Genomic DNA, 27,535 nt, shown 5'->3' with positions numbered 1-27,535 from the left:
CAGTAACGCAAAACAACAACATCATGGAATAACTGCAGGTAAACACAGAAGAAAGAGCAGCTTGAGATTATACAAATCATGTAAATAGCTAGAAAGAGTAAATAGTTAAGTACCTCGGGCCTCATTTATGAGGCTGTGCATCACTTTTACGCCGCTGTGACGCACCAGAGGCGTAAAAAATGCGCCTTGTTGCGCCATATTTACAAAGTGACGCATCTAGGTAGATGGGTCACTTTGTAAACCCCTGCGCCACATTATACCTGCGCCAGGTATAATGTATGCAAGGGGGGGCTTTCTGACGCAAGAAAGGGTCATAGAAGTGACGCAGTGAAATCTATGAGATTTCACTGCGCCACTTCTAGGACTCAAATGCGTCAAAATCTTGCGCCTGCCTCACAGCAGGCGTAAGACTGACGCAGGTCCTTTCACATGGGGCTTGCCCCATGTGAAAGGACACATTGCTGGAGTTGCGTCACTTTTGTGACATACTCCAGCAATGCGTCACTTTTGCGCCTACAGATACGTCAGAAATACTGACGTATCTGTAACTCCTTGCGACATGATCCGTCATACTGTAAATATGACGCATCATTGGTGTCGCAAGGAGGGCGCAATGAAAAGTGACGCATCGCTGTTTTCATGCAGCGATGCGTCACTTTTCATAAATGAGGCCCCTCGAGTTTAAGGTGCAGGTAAAGACCCCCAATATTTGTTGAGGAGTTGCATTTTGAGGTCTTTTTTAAAGCTAGAGTAGGTGGGGTTACATTGTAGGTCTTTGGGGAGGGCGTTCCAGATGTAGGGGGCATTTCCAGAGAAGAAGCGGGATTGTGTAGATTTCTTTTTTAGCGGGGGGGACATGGAGGAGAGCGTTAGTGCTTCTCAGAGGTTGTGTGCTGCCTGCTTTGCAGAGTTTATTGGCAAGGTATGGCGTGTATTTTGATGGAGTGCTTTGTGTGTGATGCAAGCATTTTTGTAGGCAGATCTGCCTTCGATGGGGAGCCATTTAAGAGTTTTGAGGGCAGGGGAGATGTGGTCGAACTGTTTGCAGTCGGTGATGAGCCTGGCTTCACGAATAGGTACAGATTTGAGTGGAGCTAGGTGGACCTTGGAGATTCCGATGAGGATGGTGTTACCGTAATCAACTCGCAAAAGGACCAGGAATTGAACTTCTTATTTAAAATCTTCAGTTGGGGGAAAGGGTTTGATTTTCTTGAGATGACGGAGAGTGAGGAGGGCTCCTTTAGCCAAATTTTTGATGTAGATATTGAGGTTTAGACTGTTATTGATGGAGACACCAAGAGATTTTACAGAGTTGGACAAGGAGAGAGAGCAGCTGAGGGCATTGAGGTCGGAGATCCAGGTTTGAATGGGGAGAGGGTTGTTTTTAGGGGAGAAGAGAACAATTTTAGTTTTTTGGGGGTTTAGTTTGAGATGATTAAGGTGGAACCAGGAGTGGATTTTAGTGAGGGTGTTATTAAGGTGAATGATGTCAGACTGGGTTTTGATCTTATAATAGAGTTGGGTGTCGTCGGCATAAAGGTGGTAGTTGATACCAGCTTGTTTAAGAATGAGGGTGAGGGGTTCCATAAAGAGGTTAAAGAGAGAGGGAGAGAGAATAGAACCCTGGGGGACTCCTAGGTTGAAGGGAGTGGGTTTCGATAGACAGTCTTGAATTTTAATTTGCTGGGTTTGATGTTAAAGATAGGAGACAAACCATTTGTGGGTAGTACCATTGAGGCCGAAACGATCTTTGAGAACATTAAGTAGGGCAAAGTGGTTAACAGTGACAAAAGCTGCGGAGAGATCAAGGAGGATAAGTAGGCAGGTCTCGCCATTATCAAGGGAGTGGTGCATATCGTCAGCAATGTTAAGCATGGCAGTTTCAGTGCTGCAGCCTTTTCTGAAGCCTGATTGTACGGGGTCCAGAAGATTGAATTTTCGATGTGTTTGTCTATTAGGAGCAAGACACATTTTTCGAGGGCTTTAGAAAGAAGGGGGAGGTTAGTGATGGGGCAGATATTGTTTACGTCATTAGGATCAGCATTAGTGTTTTTGATAATGGGGGAGATTTGACTCAGTTGAAGAGAGCTAGGGACATTTCCAGTAGCTAGGGAGGTGCTGATGCTTGTGGTCCAGGATAGGACAATGATGTGCTTTAGGTCTTGGACAAGGTTAGAAAGGAGGGGGTCTCTGGTATGGGAAGATGGTTTTAGTTTAGCAATGATGCTGTGGACTTCACGCTCAGTCACAGGGAGGAAATTTTGCCAGGAGGCATTGTTTTTTGGTTGTGATTTTGGGTGCATGGGTACAAGAGGAGTAGTGGTGGAAGGGTGTGAGGGGTGGTGTAGGGTCGCAATAGTGGAAGGAATGTGAAAGGAGGGGTTAGGGTGAGGAAGCGGGGGAGTGAGAGGGGGTTCCAGGGGGTGTAAGGAGTGTAGGGTGTGACTTAGAGGAGATGTCAGGAGTAAGTAGTGGTTTGGTTGGGATCAGCGTTGCGTGAAGGATTGATCTATTTTGGTGACTTTTTCAGAGAAGAAGAGGGCAATTTCATCACATCTAGCGGTAGAGGCCGTCTGGTTAGGCGGAGCTGAGGAGGTTTGGTGACGGATAATGTTGAACAGTTCTTTAGGTCTGTTTTTGGCCCGATCGAATTGCGTGCGGAAGAAGGATGCCTTTTCATTAAAAATTTGTTTTTTATATGTAGATCCAGCTGATCTGAGGAGTGTCGGGTTTGAGTGGGAGGGATGCTGTCTCCAGGTTCTTTCCATCAGTCTTAATGAGCATCTTTCGTTGTTAAGTTCTAGGTTAAACCATGATTTGGAAGGGACGTTTCTTAGAGTTTTAAGTTTAGGAGGGGCCAATTGGTCTACGACATCCGTGACAGCTTGATCAAAGTGCTCAGTAAGCTCATTTGCGTTTTGTGAGGGAGGAATGAGGAGCAGTTGCGCTTGGAGTTTGGACTCAAGCTCATCAGGAGGGGTACATTTTAGATTTCTGATCCATTTCATGCTTTTAATTTGTTTGGTAGGGAGGGGCGTGAATGCAATGGTGAACATTATGAGGTGGTGGTCGGACCAGTCAATGGGGATGATGTTGGTCAGGAATGCCAAGTCATTGTTGATAATGATGGCGTCCAGGAGGGCTCCTTTGGTGTGGGTGGGGGACTGACATATTTGTTTGAGGTCGTTGATCTCAAGAAGGTGGTTGAAGAGGGTGCTAGTGGGATCATTGGAGTCATTCAAGTGGAGGTTAAGGTCTCCAAGGAAGAGATTGTTTGAGTTGGATAATGCGGCTAGTATCATCAAGTCAGAAAGTTTGTCGATAAAGGGTTGAGGATCACCAGGAGGGTGATAGATAGTATGTAAGCAAATAGGGTGGGCATCTTGAACTTTAAGTTCAGCTCCAAGGTATTTGAAGGTGGAGTGGCCAGAGTGGTTAACAAGGGAGAGCTGAAGTTCACTTTTGAAGATTATGGTCAGGCCCCCCCCCATTCTATCAGGTCTGCCTATTCTGAGGATAGAATATGTGGGGGGGAAGTAGATCAAGCATGCTCGTTGAATGGTCATTGAGCCATGTTTCCATGAGGGACGCAATGTCAATTGATTCGCTAAGGATAGATTCGAAGATTTCAGTGGCTTGAACGACAGTTAACAAGCATGCAAGTGAGCGGTTTAGGGTTGTTTTGGGGGAGGACAGGAGTGGATGGTGGTGAGTTGTGGAGGGGGTCTAGGGGAGCCGGGAGAGGAGTGTATTCTGTTAGTACCTAGAATGACGGGGATGTTGGAGTAGGGGGAGGTGGGTTGCTGACTAAGGGATTAGGATGGTAAGAAGTGCATAGGTCGGAGAGGTCTAATGGGGAGAGGTGGTTCGAGGTGCGACGAGGTCTAGACATCTGATCGTGGAGGGGGGAAGTATTCCAATGATGAGGATTGATGTTGGCGGTGATTTTGGGGGTGGGGTGAGTTTGCACGTTTGAGTAGGGTTCCAGAGCTGAGGGATTTAACATCTTCTCTAAGTCGAGAGAGTTCATTCGACAGTGAGGAGAGATTGCGTTCAATGTTGTGTGGGGTCAGGGTTATAGGGGAGAGGGGGATCTTAGAAGGGGAGGATGAGGGTGAGAAGGAAGGGATAGTGTTTGTGGGGGGGGCAATTGTGTGTGGGGTGTGTAGGGGTCGATGGAGGTGGAGTGAGTAGAAATAGGGATATTAGGCGTAGGTGGTGGCATGATGAGGACAAGAGATTAGAAAACTCGGGTGATGTGGGTAGTGATAAAGAGTTTGAAGAAGGACTGCATTGGGGATTAACGGTGCTGAGAAATTCGGCGGTAGAGAAGGAGGATTAGGCAAGGCTACGGCCAGAGGTGGGACAGTGGAAGAGCCAGGGTGGAGGGGTAGGGATTCAGGTTGGGGGGGTCAAGGAGGGAGGATAAGGGTTAGGTATTCTAGAAGGGGAGAGGGGGACAGGTCATTGGCGGATGTGGGTGGTTGGAAGCGGGGGGGTGCAGTGGGAATGTCAGAAAGAGGGAGGGTCATTGGAGGGGGATAATATATGGGTGACTGTGATTGGAAGATGGTATTAGTTGTAGAGATGACAGGGGAGGGGGTGTGGGAAGTAGGTGTTTGGACTAAGGTGTTGGTGGGAGAGAAGAGAGGGGAGGGGGAGTTGTGTAGAAGAAGGGGAGAGAGCGGGGGACGTGTTGATCGGTTGGGTATACAGAGGAATAGGGCTCAATTTGTTTAGGTGGAGAGACAGGGTGCTGAAGTGGTGCTCAAAAGATGGAGAGGTGTGATTCGGCAGCTTGAATGAGGATGTTACCCGTTTTGAAGATGGAGATGTTGATTTCACCAGGGAAAATTAGGGAGGGAGTAGTGGATAATTTAAATCCATGGGGAATTTTGATTGAGTGTGTGACTGGGAGCTGACGTAGGAAAGTGCTTTTCCATTTGGAGCGGCGTTTGGAATAAAAGATGTAGTTGTTTTTTATGGCGGAAGAGAGGCTGAGGTAGTTATCGACGATAAGTGTTTCAGGGTTACGAATGAGTAGTTTATGTTTGAAGTTTTTCTTAGCATTTTTAGACAGATTGGGGGGTAAAGGATGGTCCAGGAGTTAGGGCCATGTTTGGAGAGAGTGTAGTCATGGGGATGAATGAGTGATTGAAGGGGGCATGTTAGATCAGGGGTGAGAAGTAGAGAGTTAGAAGAAGGTCATGAGGGCAATTAGGTGTAAGGTAGAGCGGAATGTATCAGGATGTAGAAGGACGCGAGGGCAAGCAGGGGTAAGGTAAAGGGGGATGTATCAGGATGTAGAAGGACGCGAGGGCAAGCAGGGGTAAGGTAAAGGGGGATGTATCAGGATGTAGAAGGACGCGAGGGCAAGCAGGGGTAAGGTAAAGGGGGATGTATCAGGATGTAGAAGGACGCGAGGGCAAGCAGGGGTAAGGTAAAGGGGGATGTATCAGGATGTAGAAGGACGCGAGGGCAAGCAGGGGTAAGGTAAAGGGGGATGTATCAGGATGTAGAAGGACGCGAGGGCAAGCAGGGGTAAGGTAAAGGGGGATGTATCAGGATGTAGAAGGACGCGAGGGCAAGCAGGGGTAAGGTAAAGGGGGATGTATCAGGATGTAGAAGGACGCGAGGGCAAGCAGGGGTAAGGTAAAGGGGGATGTATCAGGATGTAGAAGGACGCGAGGGCAAGCAGGGGTAAGGTAAAGGGGGATGTATCAGGATGTAGAAGGACGCGAGGGCAAGCAGGGGTAAGGTAAAGGGGGATGCATCAGGATGTAGAAGGACGCGAGGGCAAGCAGGGGTAAGGTAAAGGGGGATGTATCAGGATGTAGAAGGACGCGAGGGCAAGCAGGGGTAAGGTAAAGGGGGATGTATCAGGATGTAGAAGGACGCGAGGGCAAGCAGGGGTAAGGTAAAGGGGGATGCATCAGGATGTAGAAGGACGTGAGGGCAATTAGGGGTAAGGTAAAGGGGGATGTATCAGGGGGAGGAGAGTGGGAGGGACACTGAAAAGCAGAGATCCGCAGCCTGTGCGCTCCTACCAAGTGTTCCTACTCAGCTGCAAATATAAGTACCAACAAGATAAAAAGAAGGTAAAAGTAGTAGTATGGCCTCCACAGGAGTGCAAGATAAAGTAGTCTAGATGGTCTGGGACAGAACAATAACAGTTGCAAATCAGGAATGGAAAGAATAGTCCAAACTTATAGCCATAAGTGCCTCGTAAGCGGTAGAGATTAGCGGGGGCTCAACGGGCTAGAGAGTTCCACAACAAAGACTTCAATAGTGAAGGTAGGTTACTAGGATGTCAACAGGAGATGAATAACTGTAGGGACAATATCAGCATGCTATTCTAGTATTTCTACAGACCAACAGGTAAATGTTGATAGGCTTTCATAAATGAAGACAAAAAAAGCATATAGGAAGGTCCAGATAGAGGGCTAAGGGAATAAGGGCCAGATGTAGGTAATCTCAATTTACCTACACTTAAATACCGAATCATACCGATTCGGTATTTAAGAACAGGTAAATGGGATGTAGGTAATTTCTCTTTTAAAATTACCGAATCGGTAAGATTAGGTAATTACCGAATCGGTAAGATTCGGTAATTACCGAATCGGTATTTACCGATTCAGTAATTGCCATTCATTCCTATGGGCCTGGAGTCCCATAGGAATGAATGTCAAATACCGAATCAGTAAATACCGATTCGGTATTTGGGGGAAACATTGAAGGGTGGCAGGGTGTCACTTTGACATCCTGTTGCACCCCTCAATCGTGTATGGGTGCACATGTTGCTTTTTTTTTCTCAATGCTTTTCATTATTTACCACCAACTTCTAGTTGGTGATAAATAACGAATTCTTAAAGCCCTGTAGCACTGATTACAGTGCTACCTACATCTCATAATACAGATTCGGTAATTTTACAGAATCTGTAAAATTACCGAATCTGTAAAATTACCGAATCTGTAAAATTACCGAATCTGTATTTTAGGTGGCCCTACATCTCATTTTCCAAATACCGGTCGGTAACAGCCGAAATTACCGAATTTGGGGGCGATACCGACCGGTATTTGCCTACCTTCATCTGGCCCTAAATTACATAAGGGAAAAAGAGTGGGACAATGTACCTAGTTAGGCCACAAGGTAGAGCTCCCGGCCCTTAGTACCATCGGCGGCCGTCCCTGTTCTCCTCCCACGTTCCTTCTCCTGGTCGCCCCCTCCCAGCCACCCCATGCCTCCCTCCTTTACCCTGTAAACCGCCCCTTTATGCCTCCTCCATGGCTACCTCGTTGGCGCTTTTTTTCGCTATCCTTGAATGTACGTTCTGGTGCATCCCATATTTATTTATTATTTTATTTATGCATTTTTATATAGCGCAGACTTTACCCGAAGGTGTCAGAGCGCTTCACAAAAGGAACAGAAATGGAACATAATGAGAAACATTACAAAAGCATTCGTTGCGTTACATAAAGTAATAGTGACATTTGTGATCAAACAATATACACGAGGTATTAAAAATTGTGAGCAACCAAAAATACATGAGGTAGTAAAGGTAATAGTGACAATTGTGAGCAAACTGAATACATGAGGTAGTAAAAATTGTGAGCAGCCAAAAATACATGAGGTAGTAAAGGTAATAGTGACAATTGTGAGCAAACTGAATACATGAGGTAGTAAAAATTGTGAGCAACCAAAAGTACATGAGGTAGTAAAGGTAATAGTGACAATTGTGAGCAAACTGAATACATGAGGTAGTAGAAATTGTGAGCAGCCAAAAATACATGAGGTAGTAAAGGTAATAGTGACAATTGTGAGCAAACTGAATACATGAGGTAGTAGAAATTGTGAGCAGCCAAAAATACATGAGGTAGTAAAGGTAATAGTGACAATTGTGAGCAAACTGAGTACATGAGGTAGTAAAAATTGTGAGCAGCCAAAAATACATGAGGTAGTAAAGGTAATAGTGACAATTGTGAGCAAACTGAATACATGAGGTAGTAGAAATTGTGAGCAGCCAAAAATACATGAGGTAGTAAAGGTAATAGTGACAATTGTGAGCAAACTGAATACATGAGGTAGTAAAAAGTGCACAGGAAGAAAAAAGTGACAAGTGTGCAGTTACAAGAGAAAACAAAGTATCATTTGAGGTGTAATACTGCAAAAGGTGCTAGGCATTCGGGAACAAGAACAAGCGTTATGTAGGCAGGGTGGCACTTGTGCAAGTATCAACGATAAAAACATGTGAGAGGTAGCAAACCGTGTGTTACAAGGGCAAAGTGGTGTGTGCATGTTACACAAGGGCACCAAACACAAGTACATGGAAAATACTCCAAAGAGGCAGACACTCCAACCACAGGAACACACTGGGAGGGCACTTCCATGGGCATGGAAAATATGAGTAGTGGGGAGTCTTCCTCCAAATACCAAGAGGACGTGAATCACTTTTGGAGGTGTCTTTGGAGGTGTCTGGTCTCCCATAGTCACTCCGCACCTTCCCGTTATTATATTTAAGAGGCGACATCGCCCTCTTCCTCGCATGACGCTACCTCTCCTTGTAGCCGCCACTAAGCCCTCTGCCGGCAGCGCTTGCATACCCGTCCGATCCCTCGAGGCTGCACTCACCGTCCAGCCGTAGAGCCTCCCCCCCACCCCTGCCCACTGTCACTCCCTCTGCTGTCCTTGTTGTCGCCTGAGCGCCCCACTGCCTCGCCGGACACCCCTTCGACCTCCTCTGTGCCCGATGCCTTTGTCACCATTACTTGAAACCAATAGCCGTGCATTTACCCGCCCAGAACCAATCCCCATAATAGCCCAAGCCTGCCCCTTGCCGTCCCCAGCCAGTATTAGGCAGCAAACCCCTAACCCCCGCTGGTGTCCCCCCCCCCCCCCCCCCTCCCTGCGCCGTCAATGGTCAGCTAATTTGCGGGCAGACAAACCGCGTCGCTCTACCTTCCGCCCTAAAACACCCACTCTTAACCTTTACTTGTATTGCACCATATTTATTTATTTGTGCATTTCTATGCAGCGCGGACTTTACCCGAAGGCGTCAGAGGCTTCACAATAGGAATAGAACTGAAACATGAGAACATTACAAGTGAACAGATTACAAAAGCAAACATTACATTAAATGAGGCAAAAATGACATCGTGAGCCAACAAAATACAAGAGGATCGAACGGTGCCTTACAAAAGTGACAACCGCGAGCATCCCCTCTCCTTTCGCTTCACCCTCCTCTGCACTCCCAGCCCCCAACCACCCACCGCCCCTGCTGCCCCGTGCCCTTCACCCACCCATTCTCTCCTATGCCCACCATGCTGCAGCACCCCCCAGCCCACCCCTCCCCCCACCTCACCTCGCACTTTGTCGACGCTGCGCCTCTTCTCCTGACAAAATTCCCCGGAGAAAGAGGGCCTTGCGCCCGGTGCCCCCCCTTAAATAGCCCTTATCATCCCTACCACATTCCTACCCTAGATTTATGGCTGAGCCGGCCCAGCCCCAATGCTTGGTGGGCCTGCTCTTTCTCTTTCCCTGCCTTTGCTCCCCTTATCTCCCGCCAATCATTGGTGCCCGGGCTCTGCCTGGGGGGGGGGGGGGGGGCCTCCACTGAGACCCCCGGTCCAGCCACTGTCCCCCTCCCCCTGGGGAGTGGGGGGCTGAACCAAGGGGCAAAGGCAAGATAAGAGAGTTCTGTTACTTTGCCGTAAAACAGTGGTTCCCAATCTCTGCGCCGCGACACCCCAGCGCGCCATCAAAACTAGCCAAGGGCGCCGAGAACGGGTGCGCACCAGTTTGGGAGCCACTGCTCCAGCCCGTTTTATGGCATCAGTACTCACGCGCCAGTTGTTTAACATGAACACACTGCGGCACTATCAGCCTGATTCATCAAGGTACCGCTTTGCGAGTCTCTAATAGAGATTCATAAGGAATCGCTATTAGAGACTCGCAAAACGGTATTCATGTAGGAATTGCTAAATAAATAGCGATTTCTACACATTTCTTATTGCTACTCGCAAATAAGGAATAACTCCCCATTCATTCCTATGGGCCAAAAGGCCCATAGGAATGAATGGGGAGTATTCCTTATTTGCGAGTAGCAATTTGCTACTCGCAAATCAGATAGCGATTTAAAGGGTGCCAGGGGTGCCCAAAGGACACCCTGTACCACCCCTTAAATGCAAATTGAAACAGGTGTTGCGCACACACATGTCCAAAGGACATGTGTGTGTGCAACATGCAACTTAGAAAAATGCGTTTAAAAGCATTTTTCTAAGGTTTTGCTATTTACCGAGAGGTCTGACCTCTCGGTAAATAGCGGCCCGAAATTGCGAATTAGCAATTTAAAATTGGTTGATGAATTGCATTTAAGGAATCTCAAATAGAGATTCCTTAAATGCAATTCTTCGCACAATAGCGAATTCTGTAATAGCGAATATTGCATTTGGGATGATGAATCCCAAATGCAATAATTGCGAGCCGATTTTCGTTTCATGAATCAGGCTGTATATGAGGTCGCTCTTGGTTATTTGGAACACCAACAGCATGTTTTTCATGCGGATTGCGACGCTTAGGGAGGTCTGAATGTGAACACATAAAACACAATCTGTATATGGCCGCGTATCCTGCACATGCTCACTGGGGTTGGAGCACACTGAAGAGGTTTTCCCAAGCATTTCAGCGAAAGAGGAATTATAAATTGAAACCATTGAAACCTGAGCTGAGTTTAATGTACCACAAGAGCTTGCAATTCAATGGCAATGCTGTATTTTCAAACTTCCCCATAAATAGTTTTCTTAGCCGTGCTCACACATGTTAAGGCCTTGTACACTTATCTCACTGGATTGGTTTGTGACAATTGCCTTCAGGGTGCATAATGTGCTTTAGCAGGCGGCCGCAGGTATTGTTGAAGCGTTAATAAGAACAACGTCAAAAATAAATAATATTCATCCATGTCGCAAACCCAGACTGGCGCCATCGGCAGCAGCGAGCACAAGGTGAGCACCTCCACTCCGGGAAGGGTACACTGAGGGGTGGGTGGAGAGAGGGACAGCAGGTGCACCTCGAGGCACAGAGCTGGCATAGTAGAGGCCAGGTGTAGAGGGGGCGAAGGCCCTTGATATTCATTTTCACTCCAAGGCACAGAACTGGCACAATGAGGGGCAGGAGATCCCAGGTGGGAACTTCCACTCCAAGGCGCGATGCTGGCACACTAACGGGTTAGTGGAGATTGACATTTGGACACCAGTTGTGCACTTCCATCCTGTGCACAATGCTGACACATTAAGAGGGTTGGTGAGAGAAGGGCAGTGGGTCCAAACTGTGCACATTCACCCAGGGTCAGGGTGCTGGCAAAGAGACCCTGGAGGAACGAGGGGCGGAAGGCCCAAGGTGTGCACCTACACTTCCAGCACCGAGCTAGTACACAGAGGAATCATGAGGGGAGAGGCCCGAGGCAAGCCACCTCCTGCTGTGGCATTGAGTGAGTGCTACTGGCACTGTGAGGGGGATGGAGTGTACATGGGGCGGCAATTCCAAGGTGATCATCTCCTTTTCTGGACAAACTAATGGAGATTGAGGAAGGAAAGTGCATTTCGAGTGAACTTTATCATAACACTTGCATTAAAGTTGCACCACCTCAGTATATAATTTCTTGAATATGCATAAATATAAAAAGTTTATCCAATTAATGCAATTCCTTCTTTCAGGGTGTGTATTCTTCTCTTTATTTAAACAGTCACAGCCAACGCGTTTCGTTCTGAAGCCAAAACTTCTTCAGGGCATCCAATACCGTATAATGTCAGTAAGATCATGAGATCAAATTCATTCCTTTGCATGAGTGTACAATAAGTCACATAACAAGAGCAACTCCAATATCTTGCGGCGAGTTCTGACAATAGCCTGTAGTTCGTTCACAGAATCCAGAGTTCAATTAGAGGTTTAAAATCCACCTCCTTAGTGTCAAGAGTAATGTGTTTCACCAGCAACTCTCGTGGCCCGCCGTAACCTGGCTCGTGCAATGTATCTTCTAAGTGTTGTGGGCACTTAATCCATTCAAAACGACCACCAAATGCGCAGTCCCACTAAAGTGAACTTTAGTGGAGACGTGAGAGCCGGCCCAGGATGACCACTGCCCCATGTACGCACAAGTGTGCGCCCTGCAGACATACAGAGAGGAGGCCAAAGGTAAAAGCACCAATGGCACACAGTGTCCTGTAAAGGCTAAAGGGAAGGGCCAAGCACCAGCATCCATGAATGTGCTCACTGCTGGCACTGTGGAGGTTGCATGCGAGAGGGAGGCCGTATGATTATAATAGCTTCATCAGCTTCATCCCAATTATTTTCAGGGAGAAAAATGTAAGTACTCCCGAGGCTGGGTTTACATCTCTCCACCCGCCCCAAAACATTAGCATAATTGGAAGCCGTGGCCAATGGCAAGTAGGTCAAGGGAGCCGCCGGTCAAAAAAAGTTTGGGAACCACTGCCGTAAAAGACAGATCTAATCTGGTGTAGATTGTTTCCTAAAAAAAATTGTGAATTGAAGAGAAAAAGGGGAGAGATAACAGGATTGGGAAGATAGTAAGGAGGGGAAACAAAACACAGTTAGGGTGAGCGACCTAAAATCCAGTTGGGCTCCATCAAAAGTCCAAGAGGGAGCAAGAGAAGGTTAGCAACGTGGATCAATCATCATCGTCATTTGCATGCCGTAAACAATTCCATCAACGGACCAAGAGTGCGAAAAAGTTTCAGAGGTCCCGCTTTTGAGACAAAGAGTTAGAAAGGGCCAGGTGGACCCCGTACCAGCTCCCAAACAAAACAGATCAGGACGTTGAGGAAACCAGGAGACTGATTACGTCTCAGTTTTCAACATTTGAGCATCGATGGGAGTTGCTGGCATGAATCACATCCCAGACGATGGAGTCCACACTGAGAAATAGTCCACGCAGGCAGCAGGGACATCGCAAGATGGCGGGTTGGAGAGGTGAGCAAGTGATCTTAAGCGGAGATCCCAAGATGAGAATAGAAGTTAATAGAGATTCACCCCATAAACAAGAGTATGCTTCTGCCACAGCAGCACTGCAGTTGCTGTCTGTCAATCAGTCACTCGGACAAGATTTGCAAAGCGCTGTTATTTATACGCAGGTTATCCAGGCGCTGAGAGACAAGCTGCTAAGGTCTAATCAGTTGAACAATCAGGTGGAGTCCCGCTCTGAGGGGCATATTATCAACAAATAGCGATACTTATCGCTAAGTAGGGTTAGCGGCAACTTTTTTATCGCCGCGCATCACCGGATTTTATCGCTGAGATAACGTGCTATTAGCAACGTTTATCTCAAAAGCGATAACATTTCCAGCGATAGCGGCGAAATCCGTGAATATCGCTGAGAATACAGTGATATTCACGCATTATCGCTAACAGGGTCTTAGCCATTATATCCACCTCCCATTGGATAGAACTGGTCTGAGCAGGCGTTCGTTTTTGGAGATATTCGCGCTTTGCGCAAATATTTCCTTTGCTACGCCTGTGTTGGTAATAGCGATGTTAGCGACTGCTTTCAGTCGCTAACAGGTTGGGTACACCCACTTTGCATGTCATTAGTGATAAATATCGCTGATATGCAAAGCGGGCCCCAAACCGCTCGATATCGCCTACAAGCTGTCGCTAACTGCTGTCAGCGACAGCTTGCTAATAGGGCGATAGAATTATCGCCGCTTAGCGGCCGAAAACGGCCGCTAAAGCGTCGATAATTTCCTATCGCCCCCCCTTGATAATATGCCCCTGAGTTCCTTAAGAGAGGGTGAGGGATGATAGTGTAACATGGAATTATTACAAAGTGTACACTAGTGATTGCGTTATCATGAATCATGCAGTACGTAGAGAGTCCTCTCTCTAATTCTCACGTTGGGGCATCTTAGTTCAGGAACTATAGGTTAGTAGTTAACACTCTGTATTATTATGATAAGGAATGATTGTACAAAATATTGTGATTACATGTACATGAGTTTGTATTTCTCCCTGTATAAATATGTATATAGTGTTTGTTAGTTATTGTTAGACATTCTCATACAGAATTTAAAGGGAATCATTGTTGTAACAAAGGAACAAATGAATTTTGTGGACTTAAATTGATATTCTGTGTACTGTCTGGTTCTTTGTGCAGTGTAAATATGCTTGGTTTCTAACTTTTGTATATTTTGCAAATAAGTTTATGTTTTGTATATATTTTGTATCCCTGAAGAAGTCCCAGATGGACGAAACACATTGGCTACCAATTGCATGCTGTGATTTTTAAGAAAAACTGATGAATAAAGAATAAAAGAATCTTTTTCAAAGAAGGAACGACTTATATTGGTTGTTTGAGGAGATACTGCTCCGCTACTCTTATCTGTGAACTATGGATTATAAATACTGTCACATTTACAATTGATTTGGAAGTTGAGTGCTGAACCACTCTGCGTGAGTGTGATAAAGTGCCTCTTTCACATGGTCAGCCCCCCACTTTTCTGCTGGTTTTGATGTGGTTTTAAATGCAGTGCACATGGCCCCTGCCAACCTGGTCCCCTGTGCCAGTGTTTCCTTCCTAAAAACAAATCCCCAATTGGAACTTGTACCCCCTGTAAACCCCTAGTAAATGGTACCCGGGGTACCCAGGGCCTGGGAGCTGAAGAGGGTCCCTGGAACCCCCCTCACTGGGACCCTGCCACTGCCCTTGCAGCTTGCATGCCCCTGTGAGGGACAAAACAACAAAGTTGACAGTGCACCCTGCCAGGGTGCTATGCCAGCTAACACTGCCTGGGGGCATAGGTAAGTCACCCCTCTCACAGGCCTCACAGGCCTCACAGCCCTAAGGCAGGGTGTATTATACCACAGGTGAGATATAGATACCACCGGGTCTTGAATTGATGGAGGCATTATGGAATAGACCATGTTTTTAACTACCTTTTTGTGAAGCAAAATAATATATGTTGATCTCATTACAAGGATATACTGTTTGGCACAATGAAGATTAAATGTTTTTAATAATAAAGTCCTGAGGAAGGTGTTTTTCAAAAAGAACATAACACACTGAAACACGTTGACACAGGATACAGTTAATAACTGTTAATTGTACACTGTTTTATTTATATAGTGAAGCAAGTGAAGCAATGAGATTTGTATAAAATGGTCTCTGTTTTATATATGTGATGGAATTTATGGTAAAGAATTTTTTTTGTAAAGAAAACATAATATTGAGAAATTTCTTTATTTGATATTATTGATTGCTTGAAATGATTTGAGATCATATATGGTTTTAATTGCTCTAAGTATTATTCTAATTTGTATACAGAATAATAAATGCAAATTATGAATTCACGTGTTGCTATATTTTTAATGTTTAATTTCTTTGGTTCATTGCATGTTTAAATCTTATTAGCTGCACCTACATTGAAGAACACAGAACGGAATTTTTTAAATATTATTTACTATAACATGTCCTCAAAGGTCACCTCAAAGGTGCCCCCTGAAAACCTACCAACCCTGGTGTGGTCTCTGACTGGCTTCAGACAGCCTGCCGCACACAGACATGTTTCTGGACCCCTGGGTGGACAGACCCTACTCTCTGGGACCAGAATAGATGCACATCCTAGGCAGAGGTGGCATATCCCCTTCCCCAGGGGGGGCCAGTGCTTGAAGAGGGAAGCTTCAAAGGCCTGCCACCTTTGTAATGCGACCCCAGCCTCTGCTGCTAGCAGCAGGTGGCAGCCCCTGGTTTACACTCCCACTTTGGGCGGTAAAACCGGAAGGAAAAATTCAAAAGAATAGGAGGTGTGCCCACCTCTGTGAACCCCACCCCTTAGTTGGGGGAAGGCAAGGTGAAGCACAACTTTCAGTTCCCGCCATCTTGAAGATGGGGAGACCCCTCAAATCAGGGCTTGGTCTATGCACCCCCACCCCCAGGAGTGTGGCATAATAGAGGGTGCAGTCATCCCAGGTAAAGTGCCCATTGGCCCTACCTGCTACTCCCCTAAAACGCCTCCTAAATTTGATGTGCTATGACCTAAGAAGATCGAAACTAGATGTGCGATGACCTAAGAAGAAAGAAGGTGACCCTACAGAGAAGACTGAAGATGACGAATGCCTTGGCCCCAGCTCTACCGGCCTGTCTCCAGCTTCTGAGAACCTGCGACCTGTCTTGCAGCCAGCGACCTATGTAACCTTTGGGAGGACTGCTGCCTTCAGAAAAGACTCCTATCTACCGTGGACAGTGGACCTGTCCTGAAGGAAACTACTCCAAGGACTCCGGATCCCGGCGGATCTGCGTCTCCTGCCCACTTTACACCCGACGTCCACAGCCCGAGTCGGAGTAGTTTTTCTGTGCAGTGAAGTCTCCCCGGCGATCCTGGCCTTGTGTCCAGCATAGACTAACCTCTCCTGCCTTCCACGACGGCACTGGTAATGTGAATCCAGAGGCTACCCCTGACCACGACCGGCTCCGGTAAGAAAACTCCTACGTCAAATGACACCCCTGCACCCGAAGCCCCTGGGCCCTGATGAGCTGAACCAACGGTGCCCTTATGACCCCCTCCATCTCTACTTACCTCTGTTGTCATCGTTCTTCCTTCTGCATCCTCCGGTGCCATGCCTGAAGCCTCTTTGCCAAAAGAAGAACCCAGTTGAAAATCATTGTTTGCCGAACATCGAAATTGCAACCTTCAACTGGTCACCACTGTGCTGCTGGTGATATATGTTTAGTGCTGCTGTGTGGCTCCCCCAGTGCTTGAATATATGATTTTACAAAGCTTACCTGTACCACGCATGGCTTTACCACGCGAATTTTACTTCGCATGTGTCTTTACCATGCAGCAATTCATAACGCATGATTCTACTCCGCAAATTTTACGTTAACTAACCTCTTACGTCCCTTCTAAATTTACATAATGATACTGATAGGCTACTAAAAATTATCTCAAAACTGCCTAACAAAGCAAAATATCGATATTTATTAAAAAACAATACTACAGATTACATTTTTACTAAAACATTTTTAATTTACAATGCGCTTTATTTTTAATTTTTTATGTATAAACATTTTATCCTTATCTCACCTCTCCACTGCCCTTCACGGAAACGAGTGTCAAAAAACGTTTAGAAAAAATAGAGATAGGACTACTATAATGACGTACATGTCACGTCGCTGGGGAGGCTCTTTTCATGATCGTCAGAGGCACTTAATATCTTTTTTTTGCTTGTTATTTTTTTTGCTATATTATTTTTTGGGGGGGGAGACCCCCCCCAGCCCTCCCCCAAGCCTCCTCAGCCCCCCTTGTTTTTTTATAGTTCCCTTTTATTAATTATGAAGGAGCAGGACGAGAGAACGAAGACTGGAAGGAAAGAACTTTGCGTGGTGATGACGTTTGCGGGGTAAGTGAATCGTACTAAAAGTAATTCGTGGTAAAGACTTCGTAGTAAATGATGTTTCCCCCAGTGCTTAATCTAACTCCCAAAGCTTGGACCCTGCAACAGATCTACTTACTTGCAATCAGTGTGGCTCCAGGCATCTGCTGTCTCTATTGGATAGCATTGGGTCAAGCTCCGATTTTGACGTCTGAATCTGTGCCGCTGGTGGTGCAGTTTTGGTTGTTACCTGACCTGGGCCCTTGTTGACTTTTGGTCCCGAAAACTGGGATTGGAAGTGCAATACTTACCTGTTTAGCTACAATATTGTTTTCCCCATAGGATAACATTGGACTGTGTCGAAAAGTTTCTAAGGGCTCCATTAGGATATCGGGCGGATTGCCTCCGCCAGGGTGGCGGTGGCCACCGCCACCCAGGCGGAGGCAATCCGCCCGGCAACCACTCTCGTTTTCCCCTCCGCCTGATTAGGATGGCGGAGGGGACAATGGCGGACGGAAAGACCGTCCGCCGCTTTACCGCCGCGGTCGCCTTGCGACCGCGGCGGTAATAGATTAATATGGTGGCGGAGTCCAATGGACACCGCCAGCCATATTACGATGGCGAAATGTGTGGGCCTTTCCGCGGCGGAAATGCCGCCACGGAAAGGCATGCGGACATTGCTGCGGGGGCCCCCTGCAGGGCCCCCAGGTTGGCGCCACTGTCGGGGGGCACATGGGGGGTACCTAAGGTACCCCCCCCACATTTGCATATGCAAAGCGGCAGGCACCACGCGGTGCCTGCCGCTTTGCATATGCAAATGCGTAAAAGCATTTTTTGCATTGTGGCGGGCGGTGGAGAGTGCACTGCCCGTCACAATGGTAAAACTACAGGATGTGCCCGCCACTGTGGCGGGCACATCCTAATTCCCCCCACGGGACCCCCGCCCTTATGGCGGGCGGTCACGTTCTCCGATAGGGTGGCGGGCGGACAATGTCCGCCCGTCATCCTAATGGGGCCCTTAGTGTCGATTTTTGAAAGTGGAAAGTATTTTTAATCAAAAACGTGCTTACCTTATTACGAAGACCCTGTTCTTAAAATAAAATCCAAACACATAATATTTTTCTAAAATTGGTCTGGTTCTCCATCTTGAGTCGTGTGTCCATTATTGATCACTGCTGTGCAATAAATGCCTTACACTCCTCTGTGCTAGGCCTACTGCTGCTCGCCCACACTACCACTAATAGAGCACTTTGGGTTTTACATGCGCAGCCCTACCATGACGTACGTCTGATGTAGGGGATTACGGCGAGGAGCCGGAGATGCCGTGATAAAGGTAAGTGGGCTTTTATTTTACTTTAATTGTAATTTTAATTTAAAAATATTTATTGCGGGGGGTGGGAGGTGCGGAGCGGAGCTCCACAGAGTTTTTGCCCAACTCTGTAGAGCTTCGCGTAGAGCAACTCCGCCCGGGTCTACTTAATAGACAGGTCGACAGAAAGCTGTGGAGTGCTAACTTGTGAGAAATGTTGTCAGGAAAGTGCAGGGATAGACTCCAGACACTGAGGGCCAGATGCAGGTAATCCCAGATTACAATTCTTAAATACCGAATCATACCGATTCGGTATTTAAGAACTGGCAATCGGGATGTAGGTATTTTTACCGATTTAATTACCGAATCGGTATGATTCGGTAATTACTGAATCGGTATTTACCGATTCGGTAATTGCCATTGATTCCTATGGGCCTTGAGGCCCATCGGAATCAATGTCAATTACCGAATCGGTAAATACCGATTCGGTAAAAATACCGAATTGTCAAGGGGGACAGGGTGTCACTTTGACACCCTGTTGCACCCCTGATTCTGGCTTGTTTGCCATGTGGCACACATACATGCCCATAGGGCATGTATGTGTGGCACACATACATGCCCATAGGGCATGTATGTGTGCCACATGGCACAGGTGTACATGCACAGATGTGCATGTACACAGGAATTCATTATTTACCACCAAATATTATTTGGTGGTAAATAACGAATTCTTAAGGGCCTGTGGCACTGTTTTGAGTGCCACCTACATCTGGATTTACTGAATCGTTACATTTACCGATTCGGTATTTTACCAAATCGGTAAATTTACCGAATCAGTAAATTTACCGATTCTGTAAAATTTAGGCCCCCTACATCTCAAAAAGCAAATACCGGTCGGTAACGGCCGAAATCGGCCGTTACCGACCGGTACTTGCCTTCCTACATCTGGCCCTTAATGAGAAAGATGCTATACCTATGACCTCATGAAGGGTACCCTGAGTGAGGGCGCTGGATTCTGCACTCAGGGATATAATATCAAGTTCAGGAAGGACAATAAAGCTCAAGGCCAATCCTGAGTAGATTTTGAAGATTACTCAGTGAAAACACTGGTAGGTTGGTTGAGTGGTTAACAATATACATGATTTTGAAGGGTTATATAATTGAATTATGAAGGAGCACTATTTAAGTAATTGTCACCAATCTAAACTACATCAATTCCTGGTAGACCTAGTTCCACTGTCTCCTCAAGAATTGGGGAAGAAGGCAAACCACTGGGTTAAAACAAGGGTCACCAAAACTATAACTGGTGGGGAGACCAAAAGAAAGAGGCCAAAAGGCCCCCCAAGGGAAAGTGGGTAACCCTAAAAATAATCAAGAGTCTTCATCAGGCCCCTGAAAACCTTAGGAGGGTGGGCCCGGAGTCTCTACACAGTCTACGGGTGGGTACCAGGGGAAGAACTTGGATCCCAACAAGGCTTGGTGTCATGACTTTAAAGCAACAGACACCAAACTGGAGACCTTAGCTGTAAAACAAAGGCAAATGCCTCTAGTCCAACTGCAGTACCTGCAGATGCTAACGAATGTCTGACAAAATATCGAAATCAAAAATATCGAAATACAAAAATATCGGAACAAAAATATCGAAGTCAAAAATATAGGAATCCTATCCCTAACAAGGTAAGTACAAAAATATCGAAAAAATAATATCGTAGTACAAAAATATCGAAATTAAAAATATCGTTTTTTTAAATGTATTAATAATAATGTAAAAATAATTATAAAATACATATAATGTTACAAATATTAAATAAAAATATTAAAACATAATTAAAAAATTAAAACTAATACATATACATTTAAAATAAATTAAAAACTTAATAATTTAATGTAATTTTATATTTTTTAATTTCATTTAATTGATTTAATTTAAATTTATTTTATTTTTACCCTGTACGACTGTACCCCAAAACCCCAAAACTGACCCTGAACCCTAAAAATACCCCTTTACCCAAAAACCCAAAACTGACCCTGAACCCTAAAAATACCCCTTCACCCATGAACTGAAAACTGACCCTGAACCCTAAAAATACCCCTTTACCCAAAAACTGAAAACTGACCCTGAACCCTAAAAATACCCCTTTACCCATGAACTGAAAACTGACCCATAACCCTAAAAATACCCCTTTACCCAAAAACTGAAAACTGACCCTGAACCCTAAAAATACCCCTTTACCCAAAAACTGAAAACTGACCCTAAACCCTAAAAATACACCTTTACCCAAAAACTGAAAACTGACCCTGAACCCTAAAAATACCCCTTTACCCATGAACTGAAAACTGACCCAGAACCCTAAAAATACCCCTTTACCCAAAAACTGAAAACTGACCCTGAACCCTAAAAATACCCCTTTACCCAAAAACTGAAAACTGACCCTAAACCCTAAAAATACACCTTTACCCAAAAACTGAAAACTGACCCTGACCCCTAAAAATACCCCTTTACCCATGAACTGAAAACTGACCCAGAACCCTAAAAATACCCCTTTACCCAAAAACTGAAAACTGACCCTGAACCCTAAAAATACCCCTTTACCCAAAAACTGAAAACTGACCCTGAACCCTAAAAATACCCCTTTACCCATGAACTGAAAACTGACCCTGAACCCTAAAAATACCCCTGTACCCATGAACTGAAAACTGACCCTGAACCCTAAAAATACCCCTGTACCCAAAATTAATTAATATTATTTAATTACCAATTAATTATTAATTAACAATAACAATAAAGTAAATATATTAGCACATTTGCTGTAATTAATTTAATTTAATAATTAATATTATTTTGCACAATTAATTAATTAAGAATAACAATAAATTATATATAAAAAAATTACTATAATTAATGTAATTAAATAATTAATAATAATTAATTACCAACTAATTAATAATTATAAATATGTAAAAAATTATAATAATTAATTAACTAATGAATAGAAATTAATTACCAATTAATTATTAATTAAAATATGTACAAACATATATCAATTAATTAATTATTATTAAATTACTTCCCACCCTATTCCCCTATAAACCCATAACCCGCTACAGAACATATTTATCTATTAATAAATTAATTAAAAATAATTAAAAATTAATTCTCAATTAATTAATTAATAATTCCTACTAATTAATAATTAATTTAACATAATTAAATTACTTCCCACCCTATTCCCCTATAAACCCACAACCCGCTACAGTAGTAAAAGACAATATTTAATAAAATAACATTAAAAATAAATAATAAAACATAATAAATACAATATAATATACACTAAATTTATTTAAAAATTGATATTAGTAACATCAAAGTTATTAATTTCGATATTATTAACATCGATATTTACAACTTCGATATTACTGATATCATGCCAATATCGATATTTAGACTGTCGATATTACTTACCTTCGATATTTTTGTATATCGATATTTAAACTTCGATATTTTTGCATATCGATATTTAAAAATCAATATTTTGTCTGTGTACCGATGCGAACGTCCAGATGGGATCCCAGGTGTGGCCTGCCCATGGCAGCAATCCCACTGAGGAAACATTAGTCTTTGAGGGAGAAGTATACTTAGTCTGTGTTGCCTGGCCCGATAATATGAAAAAACACAGGCAGTTTCCCGAGATTAATGGGTCCAGGATAGAGGCCTTGAGGGATACTGGGGTTAGTGTCACCATGGTGACCCAGCTGCTAGTTCACTCAGATCAGTACCTGATCGGAAGGACCTTTCGAGTCACCAATGCTAGAAATATCACCACAGTCCATCCCATGGCTATGGTCACTTTGGACTGGGGGGGGGGGTTTGAGTAGTTGGACAAAAAGAAGTAGTTGTGTCCCCAGCTGTTCCCGTAGATTGTCTGCTTGGAAATTAGGAGCCTTGCTCTTGGGCTGAGGTCGAATTGAGGACCCATGCCAGCATGGTCGGTCTCTCGGAATGGGGTTGTGTTACAACCAGAGCACAGAACAGAGCTCTGAGTGAAAAAGAGGAGCTGTATCCTGTAAGAGTGGACCGGCCCTCCAAGAAATGGGGCAAGAAGACTGGGGGACCGGCTTCTAAACAGCTCCCAAATCAGAATCCCTCTTCCCAGGAAGAGGACTTGGTATTCTCAGAGGGAACTGAGCCTGAAGAGATTGGGCCTTACAGGCAGATCTCTTGGGCCCAGGGTGACCCTCTAGAATGGATCTGTGCCAAGGACAAGAGACCTGTCCCACTCTTGAAAGCCTGAGGCAACAAGTTGCTGCACAGGAAAAGGGTGATATCAGTGGCGCCCACAGGCTCTATTGCGAGGATGGGCTGCTATACACTGAAGCCAGGGGCCCCAAACCTGATGCAGCTAGGAGGGTGGTAGTGAGTTAGATAGTTTCATGATATCCCCTTAGATGTATGTATATATACACAAACACTGAAAAAAAACCGAAGGTTACAGGGACGATATAGTTAGGCTCACATTTCACTAGTACAAAACCAGAGAAATTTAGCAGTTATAGTTCCCTGAGCTAACTATAATTTACACGGAGAGGAGAGGCGCCACGCCCAGGGCGACTGATGCTGGACATCACGGTTCGATTGCCGGCTCCGGCGGCAGGGGTCTGCCCAGCACCATGCGACTCTGGGCAATAGCTTGCTTAATCTTCCCACTGGGCCCCAGCGCCTTGAGACCACTTTGGGGGTGATTCGTGAGCTATACAAGTACTGGGTTTACTTACATTTAACGCTCTCGCAATGCGCTCATGGTCAGTGACATCACTGATGACATCTCAAAAGAGATCACTGGTGACATCAACAAGTGAGTGTAAATGTTTTCAAAGAGTTTATGTTTGTTAAACATATACAATAACTACAAAAGTTTCATTTGTATACTAGGTGTACAACTAATGAATTATACTATTTCTAACGTATATTAAGTGAGTGACTGTGTATATCCATGTGTGAGTGGGTGTCTAAGTGGCTGTATAGGTGTTTGAGTGGCTGTATGTATGTATAAGTGAGTGTGTAAGTAGCTGTGTGGGTGAGTGAATGGTTATGTGAGTGGCTGTATGGATAGGTGACTGGGTGTCCGAAAGGCTGGGTATGTAAGTGGTATATGAGTGGGTGGGTGGTTGTTTAAGTAGGTGTTTGGTTAAGTGAGAAGTTGTGTGAGTTGTTGTATTGGGGAGTGTTTCTCTGTGTGAATGGCTGTATGGGTAAGTGAATGGATGTAGGATTGCTTGTATGGATGTGTAAATGGGTATGTAAGTAAGCGTGTCTGAGTGCTTGTATGTGTGTTTGAGTGGTTGTGTTGAAAGGCTATATGGGATATGGGTGAGTGCCTCTGTGTGTGTGGCTATATAGGTGAATATGTGGATGTGTGAGCAGTTGTATGGGTGATTGTACAGCTGTATGAGTGAGTGGTTGTAAGATTAGCTGTATGGGTGAGTGAGTTGTTATGAGAGTGGCTGTTTTAGAGAATGTGTGAGTGCCTGTTTAGATCAGTAAGTGGATGTGTGAGTGGTTCTAAGGTTGTGTGAAAGATTGTGTGAGTACTTGTATGGGTCTGTGAATGGGTATGTGAGAGGTTGTATAGTGGTGTGAATGAGAGTGTGAGGGGTTGTGTGGAGGATGTCACCAGTGATGTCATTTGAGATGTCATCAGTGATGTCATTGCCCATGGCATGAGTGATGTAATATGTGAGATCATCAGTAGTGCATTGCAGGGGGGAGTAAATTATAGTTAGCTCAGGTAACTACAACTGCTGAATTTCTCTGTCTTTGTATGAGTGAAATGTGAGCCTAATGTTCCTGTAACCTTTGTATATTTTAGTGAATTTCGATGCTTTTAAAAAATTTGATTTCCCATTGTAACCTTTGAAAGTGGGTATGTGAGGGGCTGTTTAGGTATGTTAGTGGGTGTATAAGTCTCTGAGCAGGTGAGTGAGTGGGTGAGTGCGTGGATGTTAGTATTGGGTGTCTCTAGTTGGCACAAGTAGGTACTTGTGAGAAATAGGCACCCTCTCCTCTAGTCAGGGTAAAGGGGTACACTCCTTAAATAACCCCTGCTCACCTCCTTCGTAGCTTGGCACAAGCAACAGGCTTATCTCAGAGGCAGTGTGTAAAGCATTTGTGAACACATACAGTAACCCAGTGACAACACTACAAATGGACATCACACAAGGTTTTATATCAAAAATAAGTATTCTTTTATATAGAGTTACCACAAGACCATAAACAACAGAAATAATCCACAATACTATTAGAAATCAAGAGTTCTTGTTAAGAATGCTTAAATCACAGTTCTGTGCGAGTCGGTCGCCCTGTCCGGCTACAGCGTTGCTGAAAATAACATCGAGTCTAACAAATCCAGCGACCGCGTCGGTTCGGGCACACTCAAATGTCCACAGACTCGTTCACAGTACCTTTACTTGATGCGGCCGGCACGGACGTGCGAGCCGGTTACGGTGTTCGTCGCGGTGCAGAAAAGAAAGTGTTGCAGGATGCGTTGTCCCTCGATGCGGTGCAGGCAGCAGCCCATTGACGGAGTCAATGGGTCCGAGGTGTACGTTGCAGGGCGAGACGGTGCTTCGTTGTGGTGCTTCCAGCTTGCGGTGCTGCGACAGAGCCGGAGTTCGGGAGCTGGCGTCGATCAGTCCGGATAGCGGTAAGAGTTGGGCGGTGCGTCGCGAAGCGTGCGAGACGGTGCCAAACTCCGGTGCATTCACAGGACTCAAAGTCAGCAACAGTGACCGCGTCGGTCAGACCAGCACGAGTCCATGTAGCGAGGAGTTGCACGTCGCGGTATCCACAGTTTACGGTGCAGGCAACGGCTCGGTGACGGCGTCAGGACGGAGTCGGTGAGCTCAGAGCTTACGTTGCAAGATGCGGGTGTTGTTCGATGCGGTGCCTACAGGACACCGGGCCGGTCGTGAGAGTCGGTCACAGCTCCCTGCCTCTGTAGCCACTGAAACAGCGTTTCCAGCAGCAATCCACAAAGGCTGGTGAAGTCTACTGGCCTTTAGACTTCGGTCAGGGTGCAATCTCCCTGCAGGTGCAATCTCCTGTGCAGTTTCCGACACATATACATGGACACGTGCTAGACCAAGTTTGGTCCCTTAACAGCTCCGTCTCGTCCACATTCGTGTCCCCATGCCCATGGTCTGACCATGCCCTTATTTCTTTTTCTCTCCACCTCAACTCTGTAACTAAGGTCCCGCTCGCAAAAAACACCTGGGCGTGGAACTGGAACCGTGTTGACCTCCCCTCGTTATCCTTTTCTCTCCTTGACTCCTCACCCAACCTGGCGGGCCTATCCTCTTCACTGCAAGCCACCACCATTGACACCTGGCTCGCTGGAGGCTGCGATTTAGTAGCCCCCTTACGCAGGATCTCAACCAGAAGACCTAAGGAGTCAAACCGGTGGTTCAGCGAAGATTTGAAGGATAAAAAGCTGACTCTTCGGCGAGCTGAGAGGCAATGGAGAAAGGGCTACTGCCCCTTACTGAAAACCCAGTATTTGACACTATTAAGTGATTATAAAAAAGCTATTATTGAAGCCAAAACTGCCTACTTTTCAGCTAAAATTCTGGTGGCAGAGAACAAATCTAGAGAGATTTTTACAATCATTCACGATTTAGCTTTTTCCGAGAGGGTTACACCTAAACCCCTTCCCACCCAGTCCTTATGTGATTCACTGAATTATTATTTCCTGGATAAAATTATTAAAATCAAGACCAATATCCCACCCCCCCTCCTACTTATGTTGCACCTCTACCTCCCATTGTTCAGTGCTGCCTTTTTTCAATCCCCCCTCTCACTGAAGAAGTATTCTTGGAAACAATTCCTAAGGTAAAATCAGGTTCTCCGGCAGATATTTGCCCGGCTTGCATTCTTCAACAGATCTACTCTGTTTGCACCCAGCCCCCGATCACTCTTCTCAATAGTTCCCTTGCGCAGGGGGTTGTGATCCCAGCCTTCAAAACTGCCACAATAGTGCCCATTCTAAAGAAGCCTGGAGCAGACTTGTCTGCCCCAGTCAACTATCGCCCCATTTCCCTGCTGCCCTTTCTGGCCAAGGTGCTTGAGCGCCATGTTACATCGGCACTCAGTGCCCACGTAGAAGCAACTGGGGGCCTGGCGTCTCGTCAGGCAGGCTTTCGACCCAGGCACTCCACTGAGTCTGTTGTGGTGTCGGTCCTGGACAACATCAGGGAGGGCATGGATCAAAACAAACACCAGGCCTTAGTGCTCCTTGATCTCTCCACCGCTTTTGATACGGTGGACCATTCCATCTTGCTTTCACGTATCAGAGCGGCGGGAATCGGGGGCTCAGCCCTGGTCTGGCTGTCGTCCTTCCTGAGGGACCGCACCCAGGCTGTCCGGCTGGTGGATTTCACGGCAAGTCCACTCAACATCACTTGTGGTGTCCCTCAAGGTTCTTCTCTTTCCCCCCTCTTGTTTAACCTCTACATCTATCCCTTAGTCTTTGCTCTTCAGCAGATGGAGGTCACCGTATATAATTATGCGGATGACCTCCAGCTCATCTTTAACCTTTCTCCTTTGTCCCATTCTCTCTCTAACTTCCAGTCTATTATGATTTTTATCAGGGACTGGATGAGCCACAACCACTTGAAACTGAACCCCGATAAAACCGAGTTGGTTCTCACTGGTGGCTCTTCCAGTCCCTGGAACTCTCTTTTCTGGCCCTCTTCTTTAGGTTCCCCTCCCACCCCCTCTCTTACAGTCAAGACTTTAGGCATTAAAATGAATAACCATCTTACCCTACACTCACAAATCAGTTCTGTGGTTTCTT

At 45.5% G+C, this 27,535-nt stretch overlaps 1 protein-coding gene across 1 annotated transcript in view; it reads right to left on the bottom strand.

Annotated features, from left to right (window-relative positions):
* Positions 1-9,423, bottom strand: part of LOC144762105 (uncharacterized) — a 59,287-nt gene extending 49,864 nt beyond the window's left edge. The window contains exon 1 of the mRNA XM_078647227.1: positions 9,360-9,423. The gene's annotated coding sequence lies outside the window, so the exon portion shown is untranslated. The remainder of the gene's footprint in view (positions 1-9,359) is intronic.
* Positions 9,424-27,535: the final 18,112 nt, after the last annotated feature.

Source organism: Lissotriton helveticus, chromosome 6, assembly GCF_964261635.1.
Source record: "Lissotriton helveticus chromosome 6, aLisHel1.1, whole genome shotgun sequence".
NCBI lineage: Eukaryota > Metazoa > Chordata > Amphibia > Caudata > Salamandridae > Lissotriton > Lissotriton helveticus.
The sequence above is the reverse complement of the archived record's forward strand: the minus strand, read 5'-3'. Positions and strand labels throughout refer to the sequence as shown.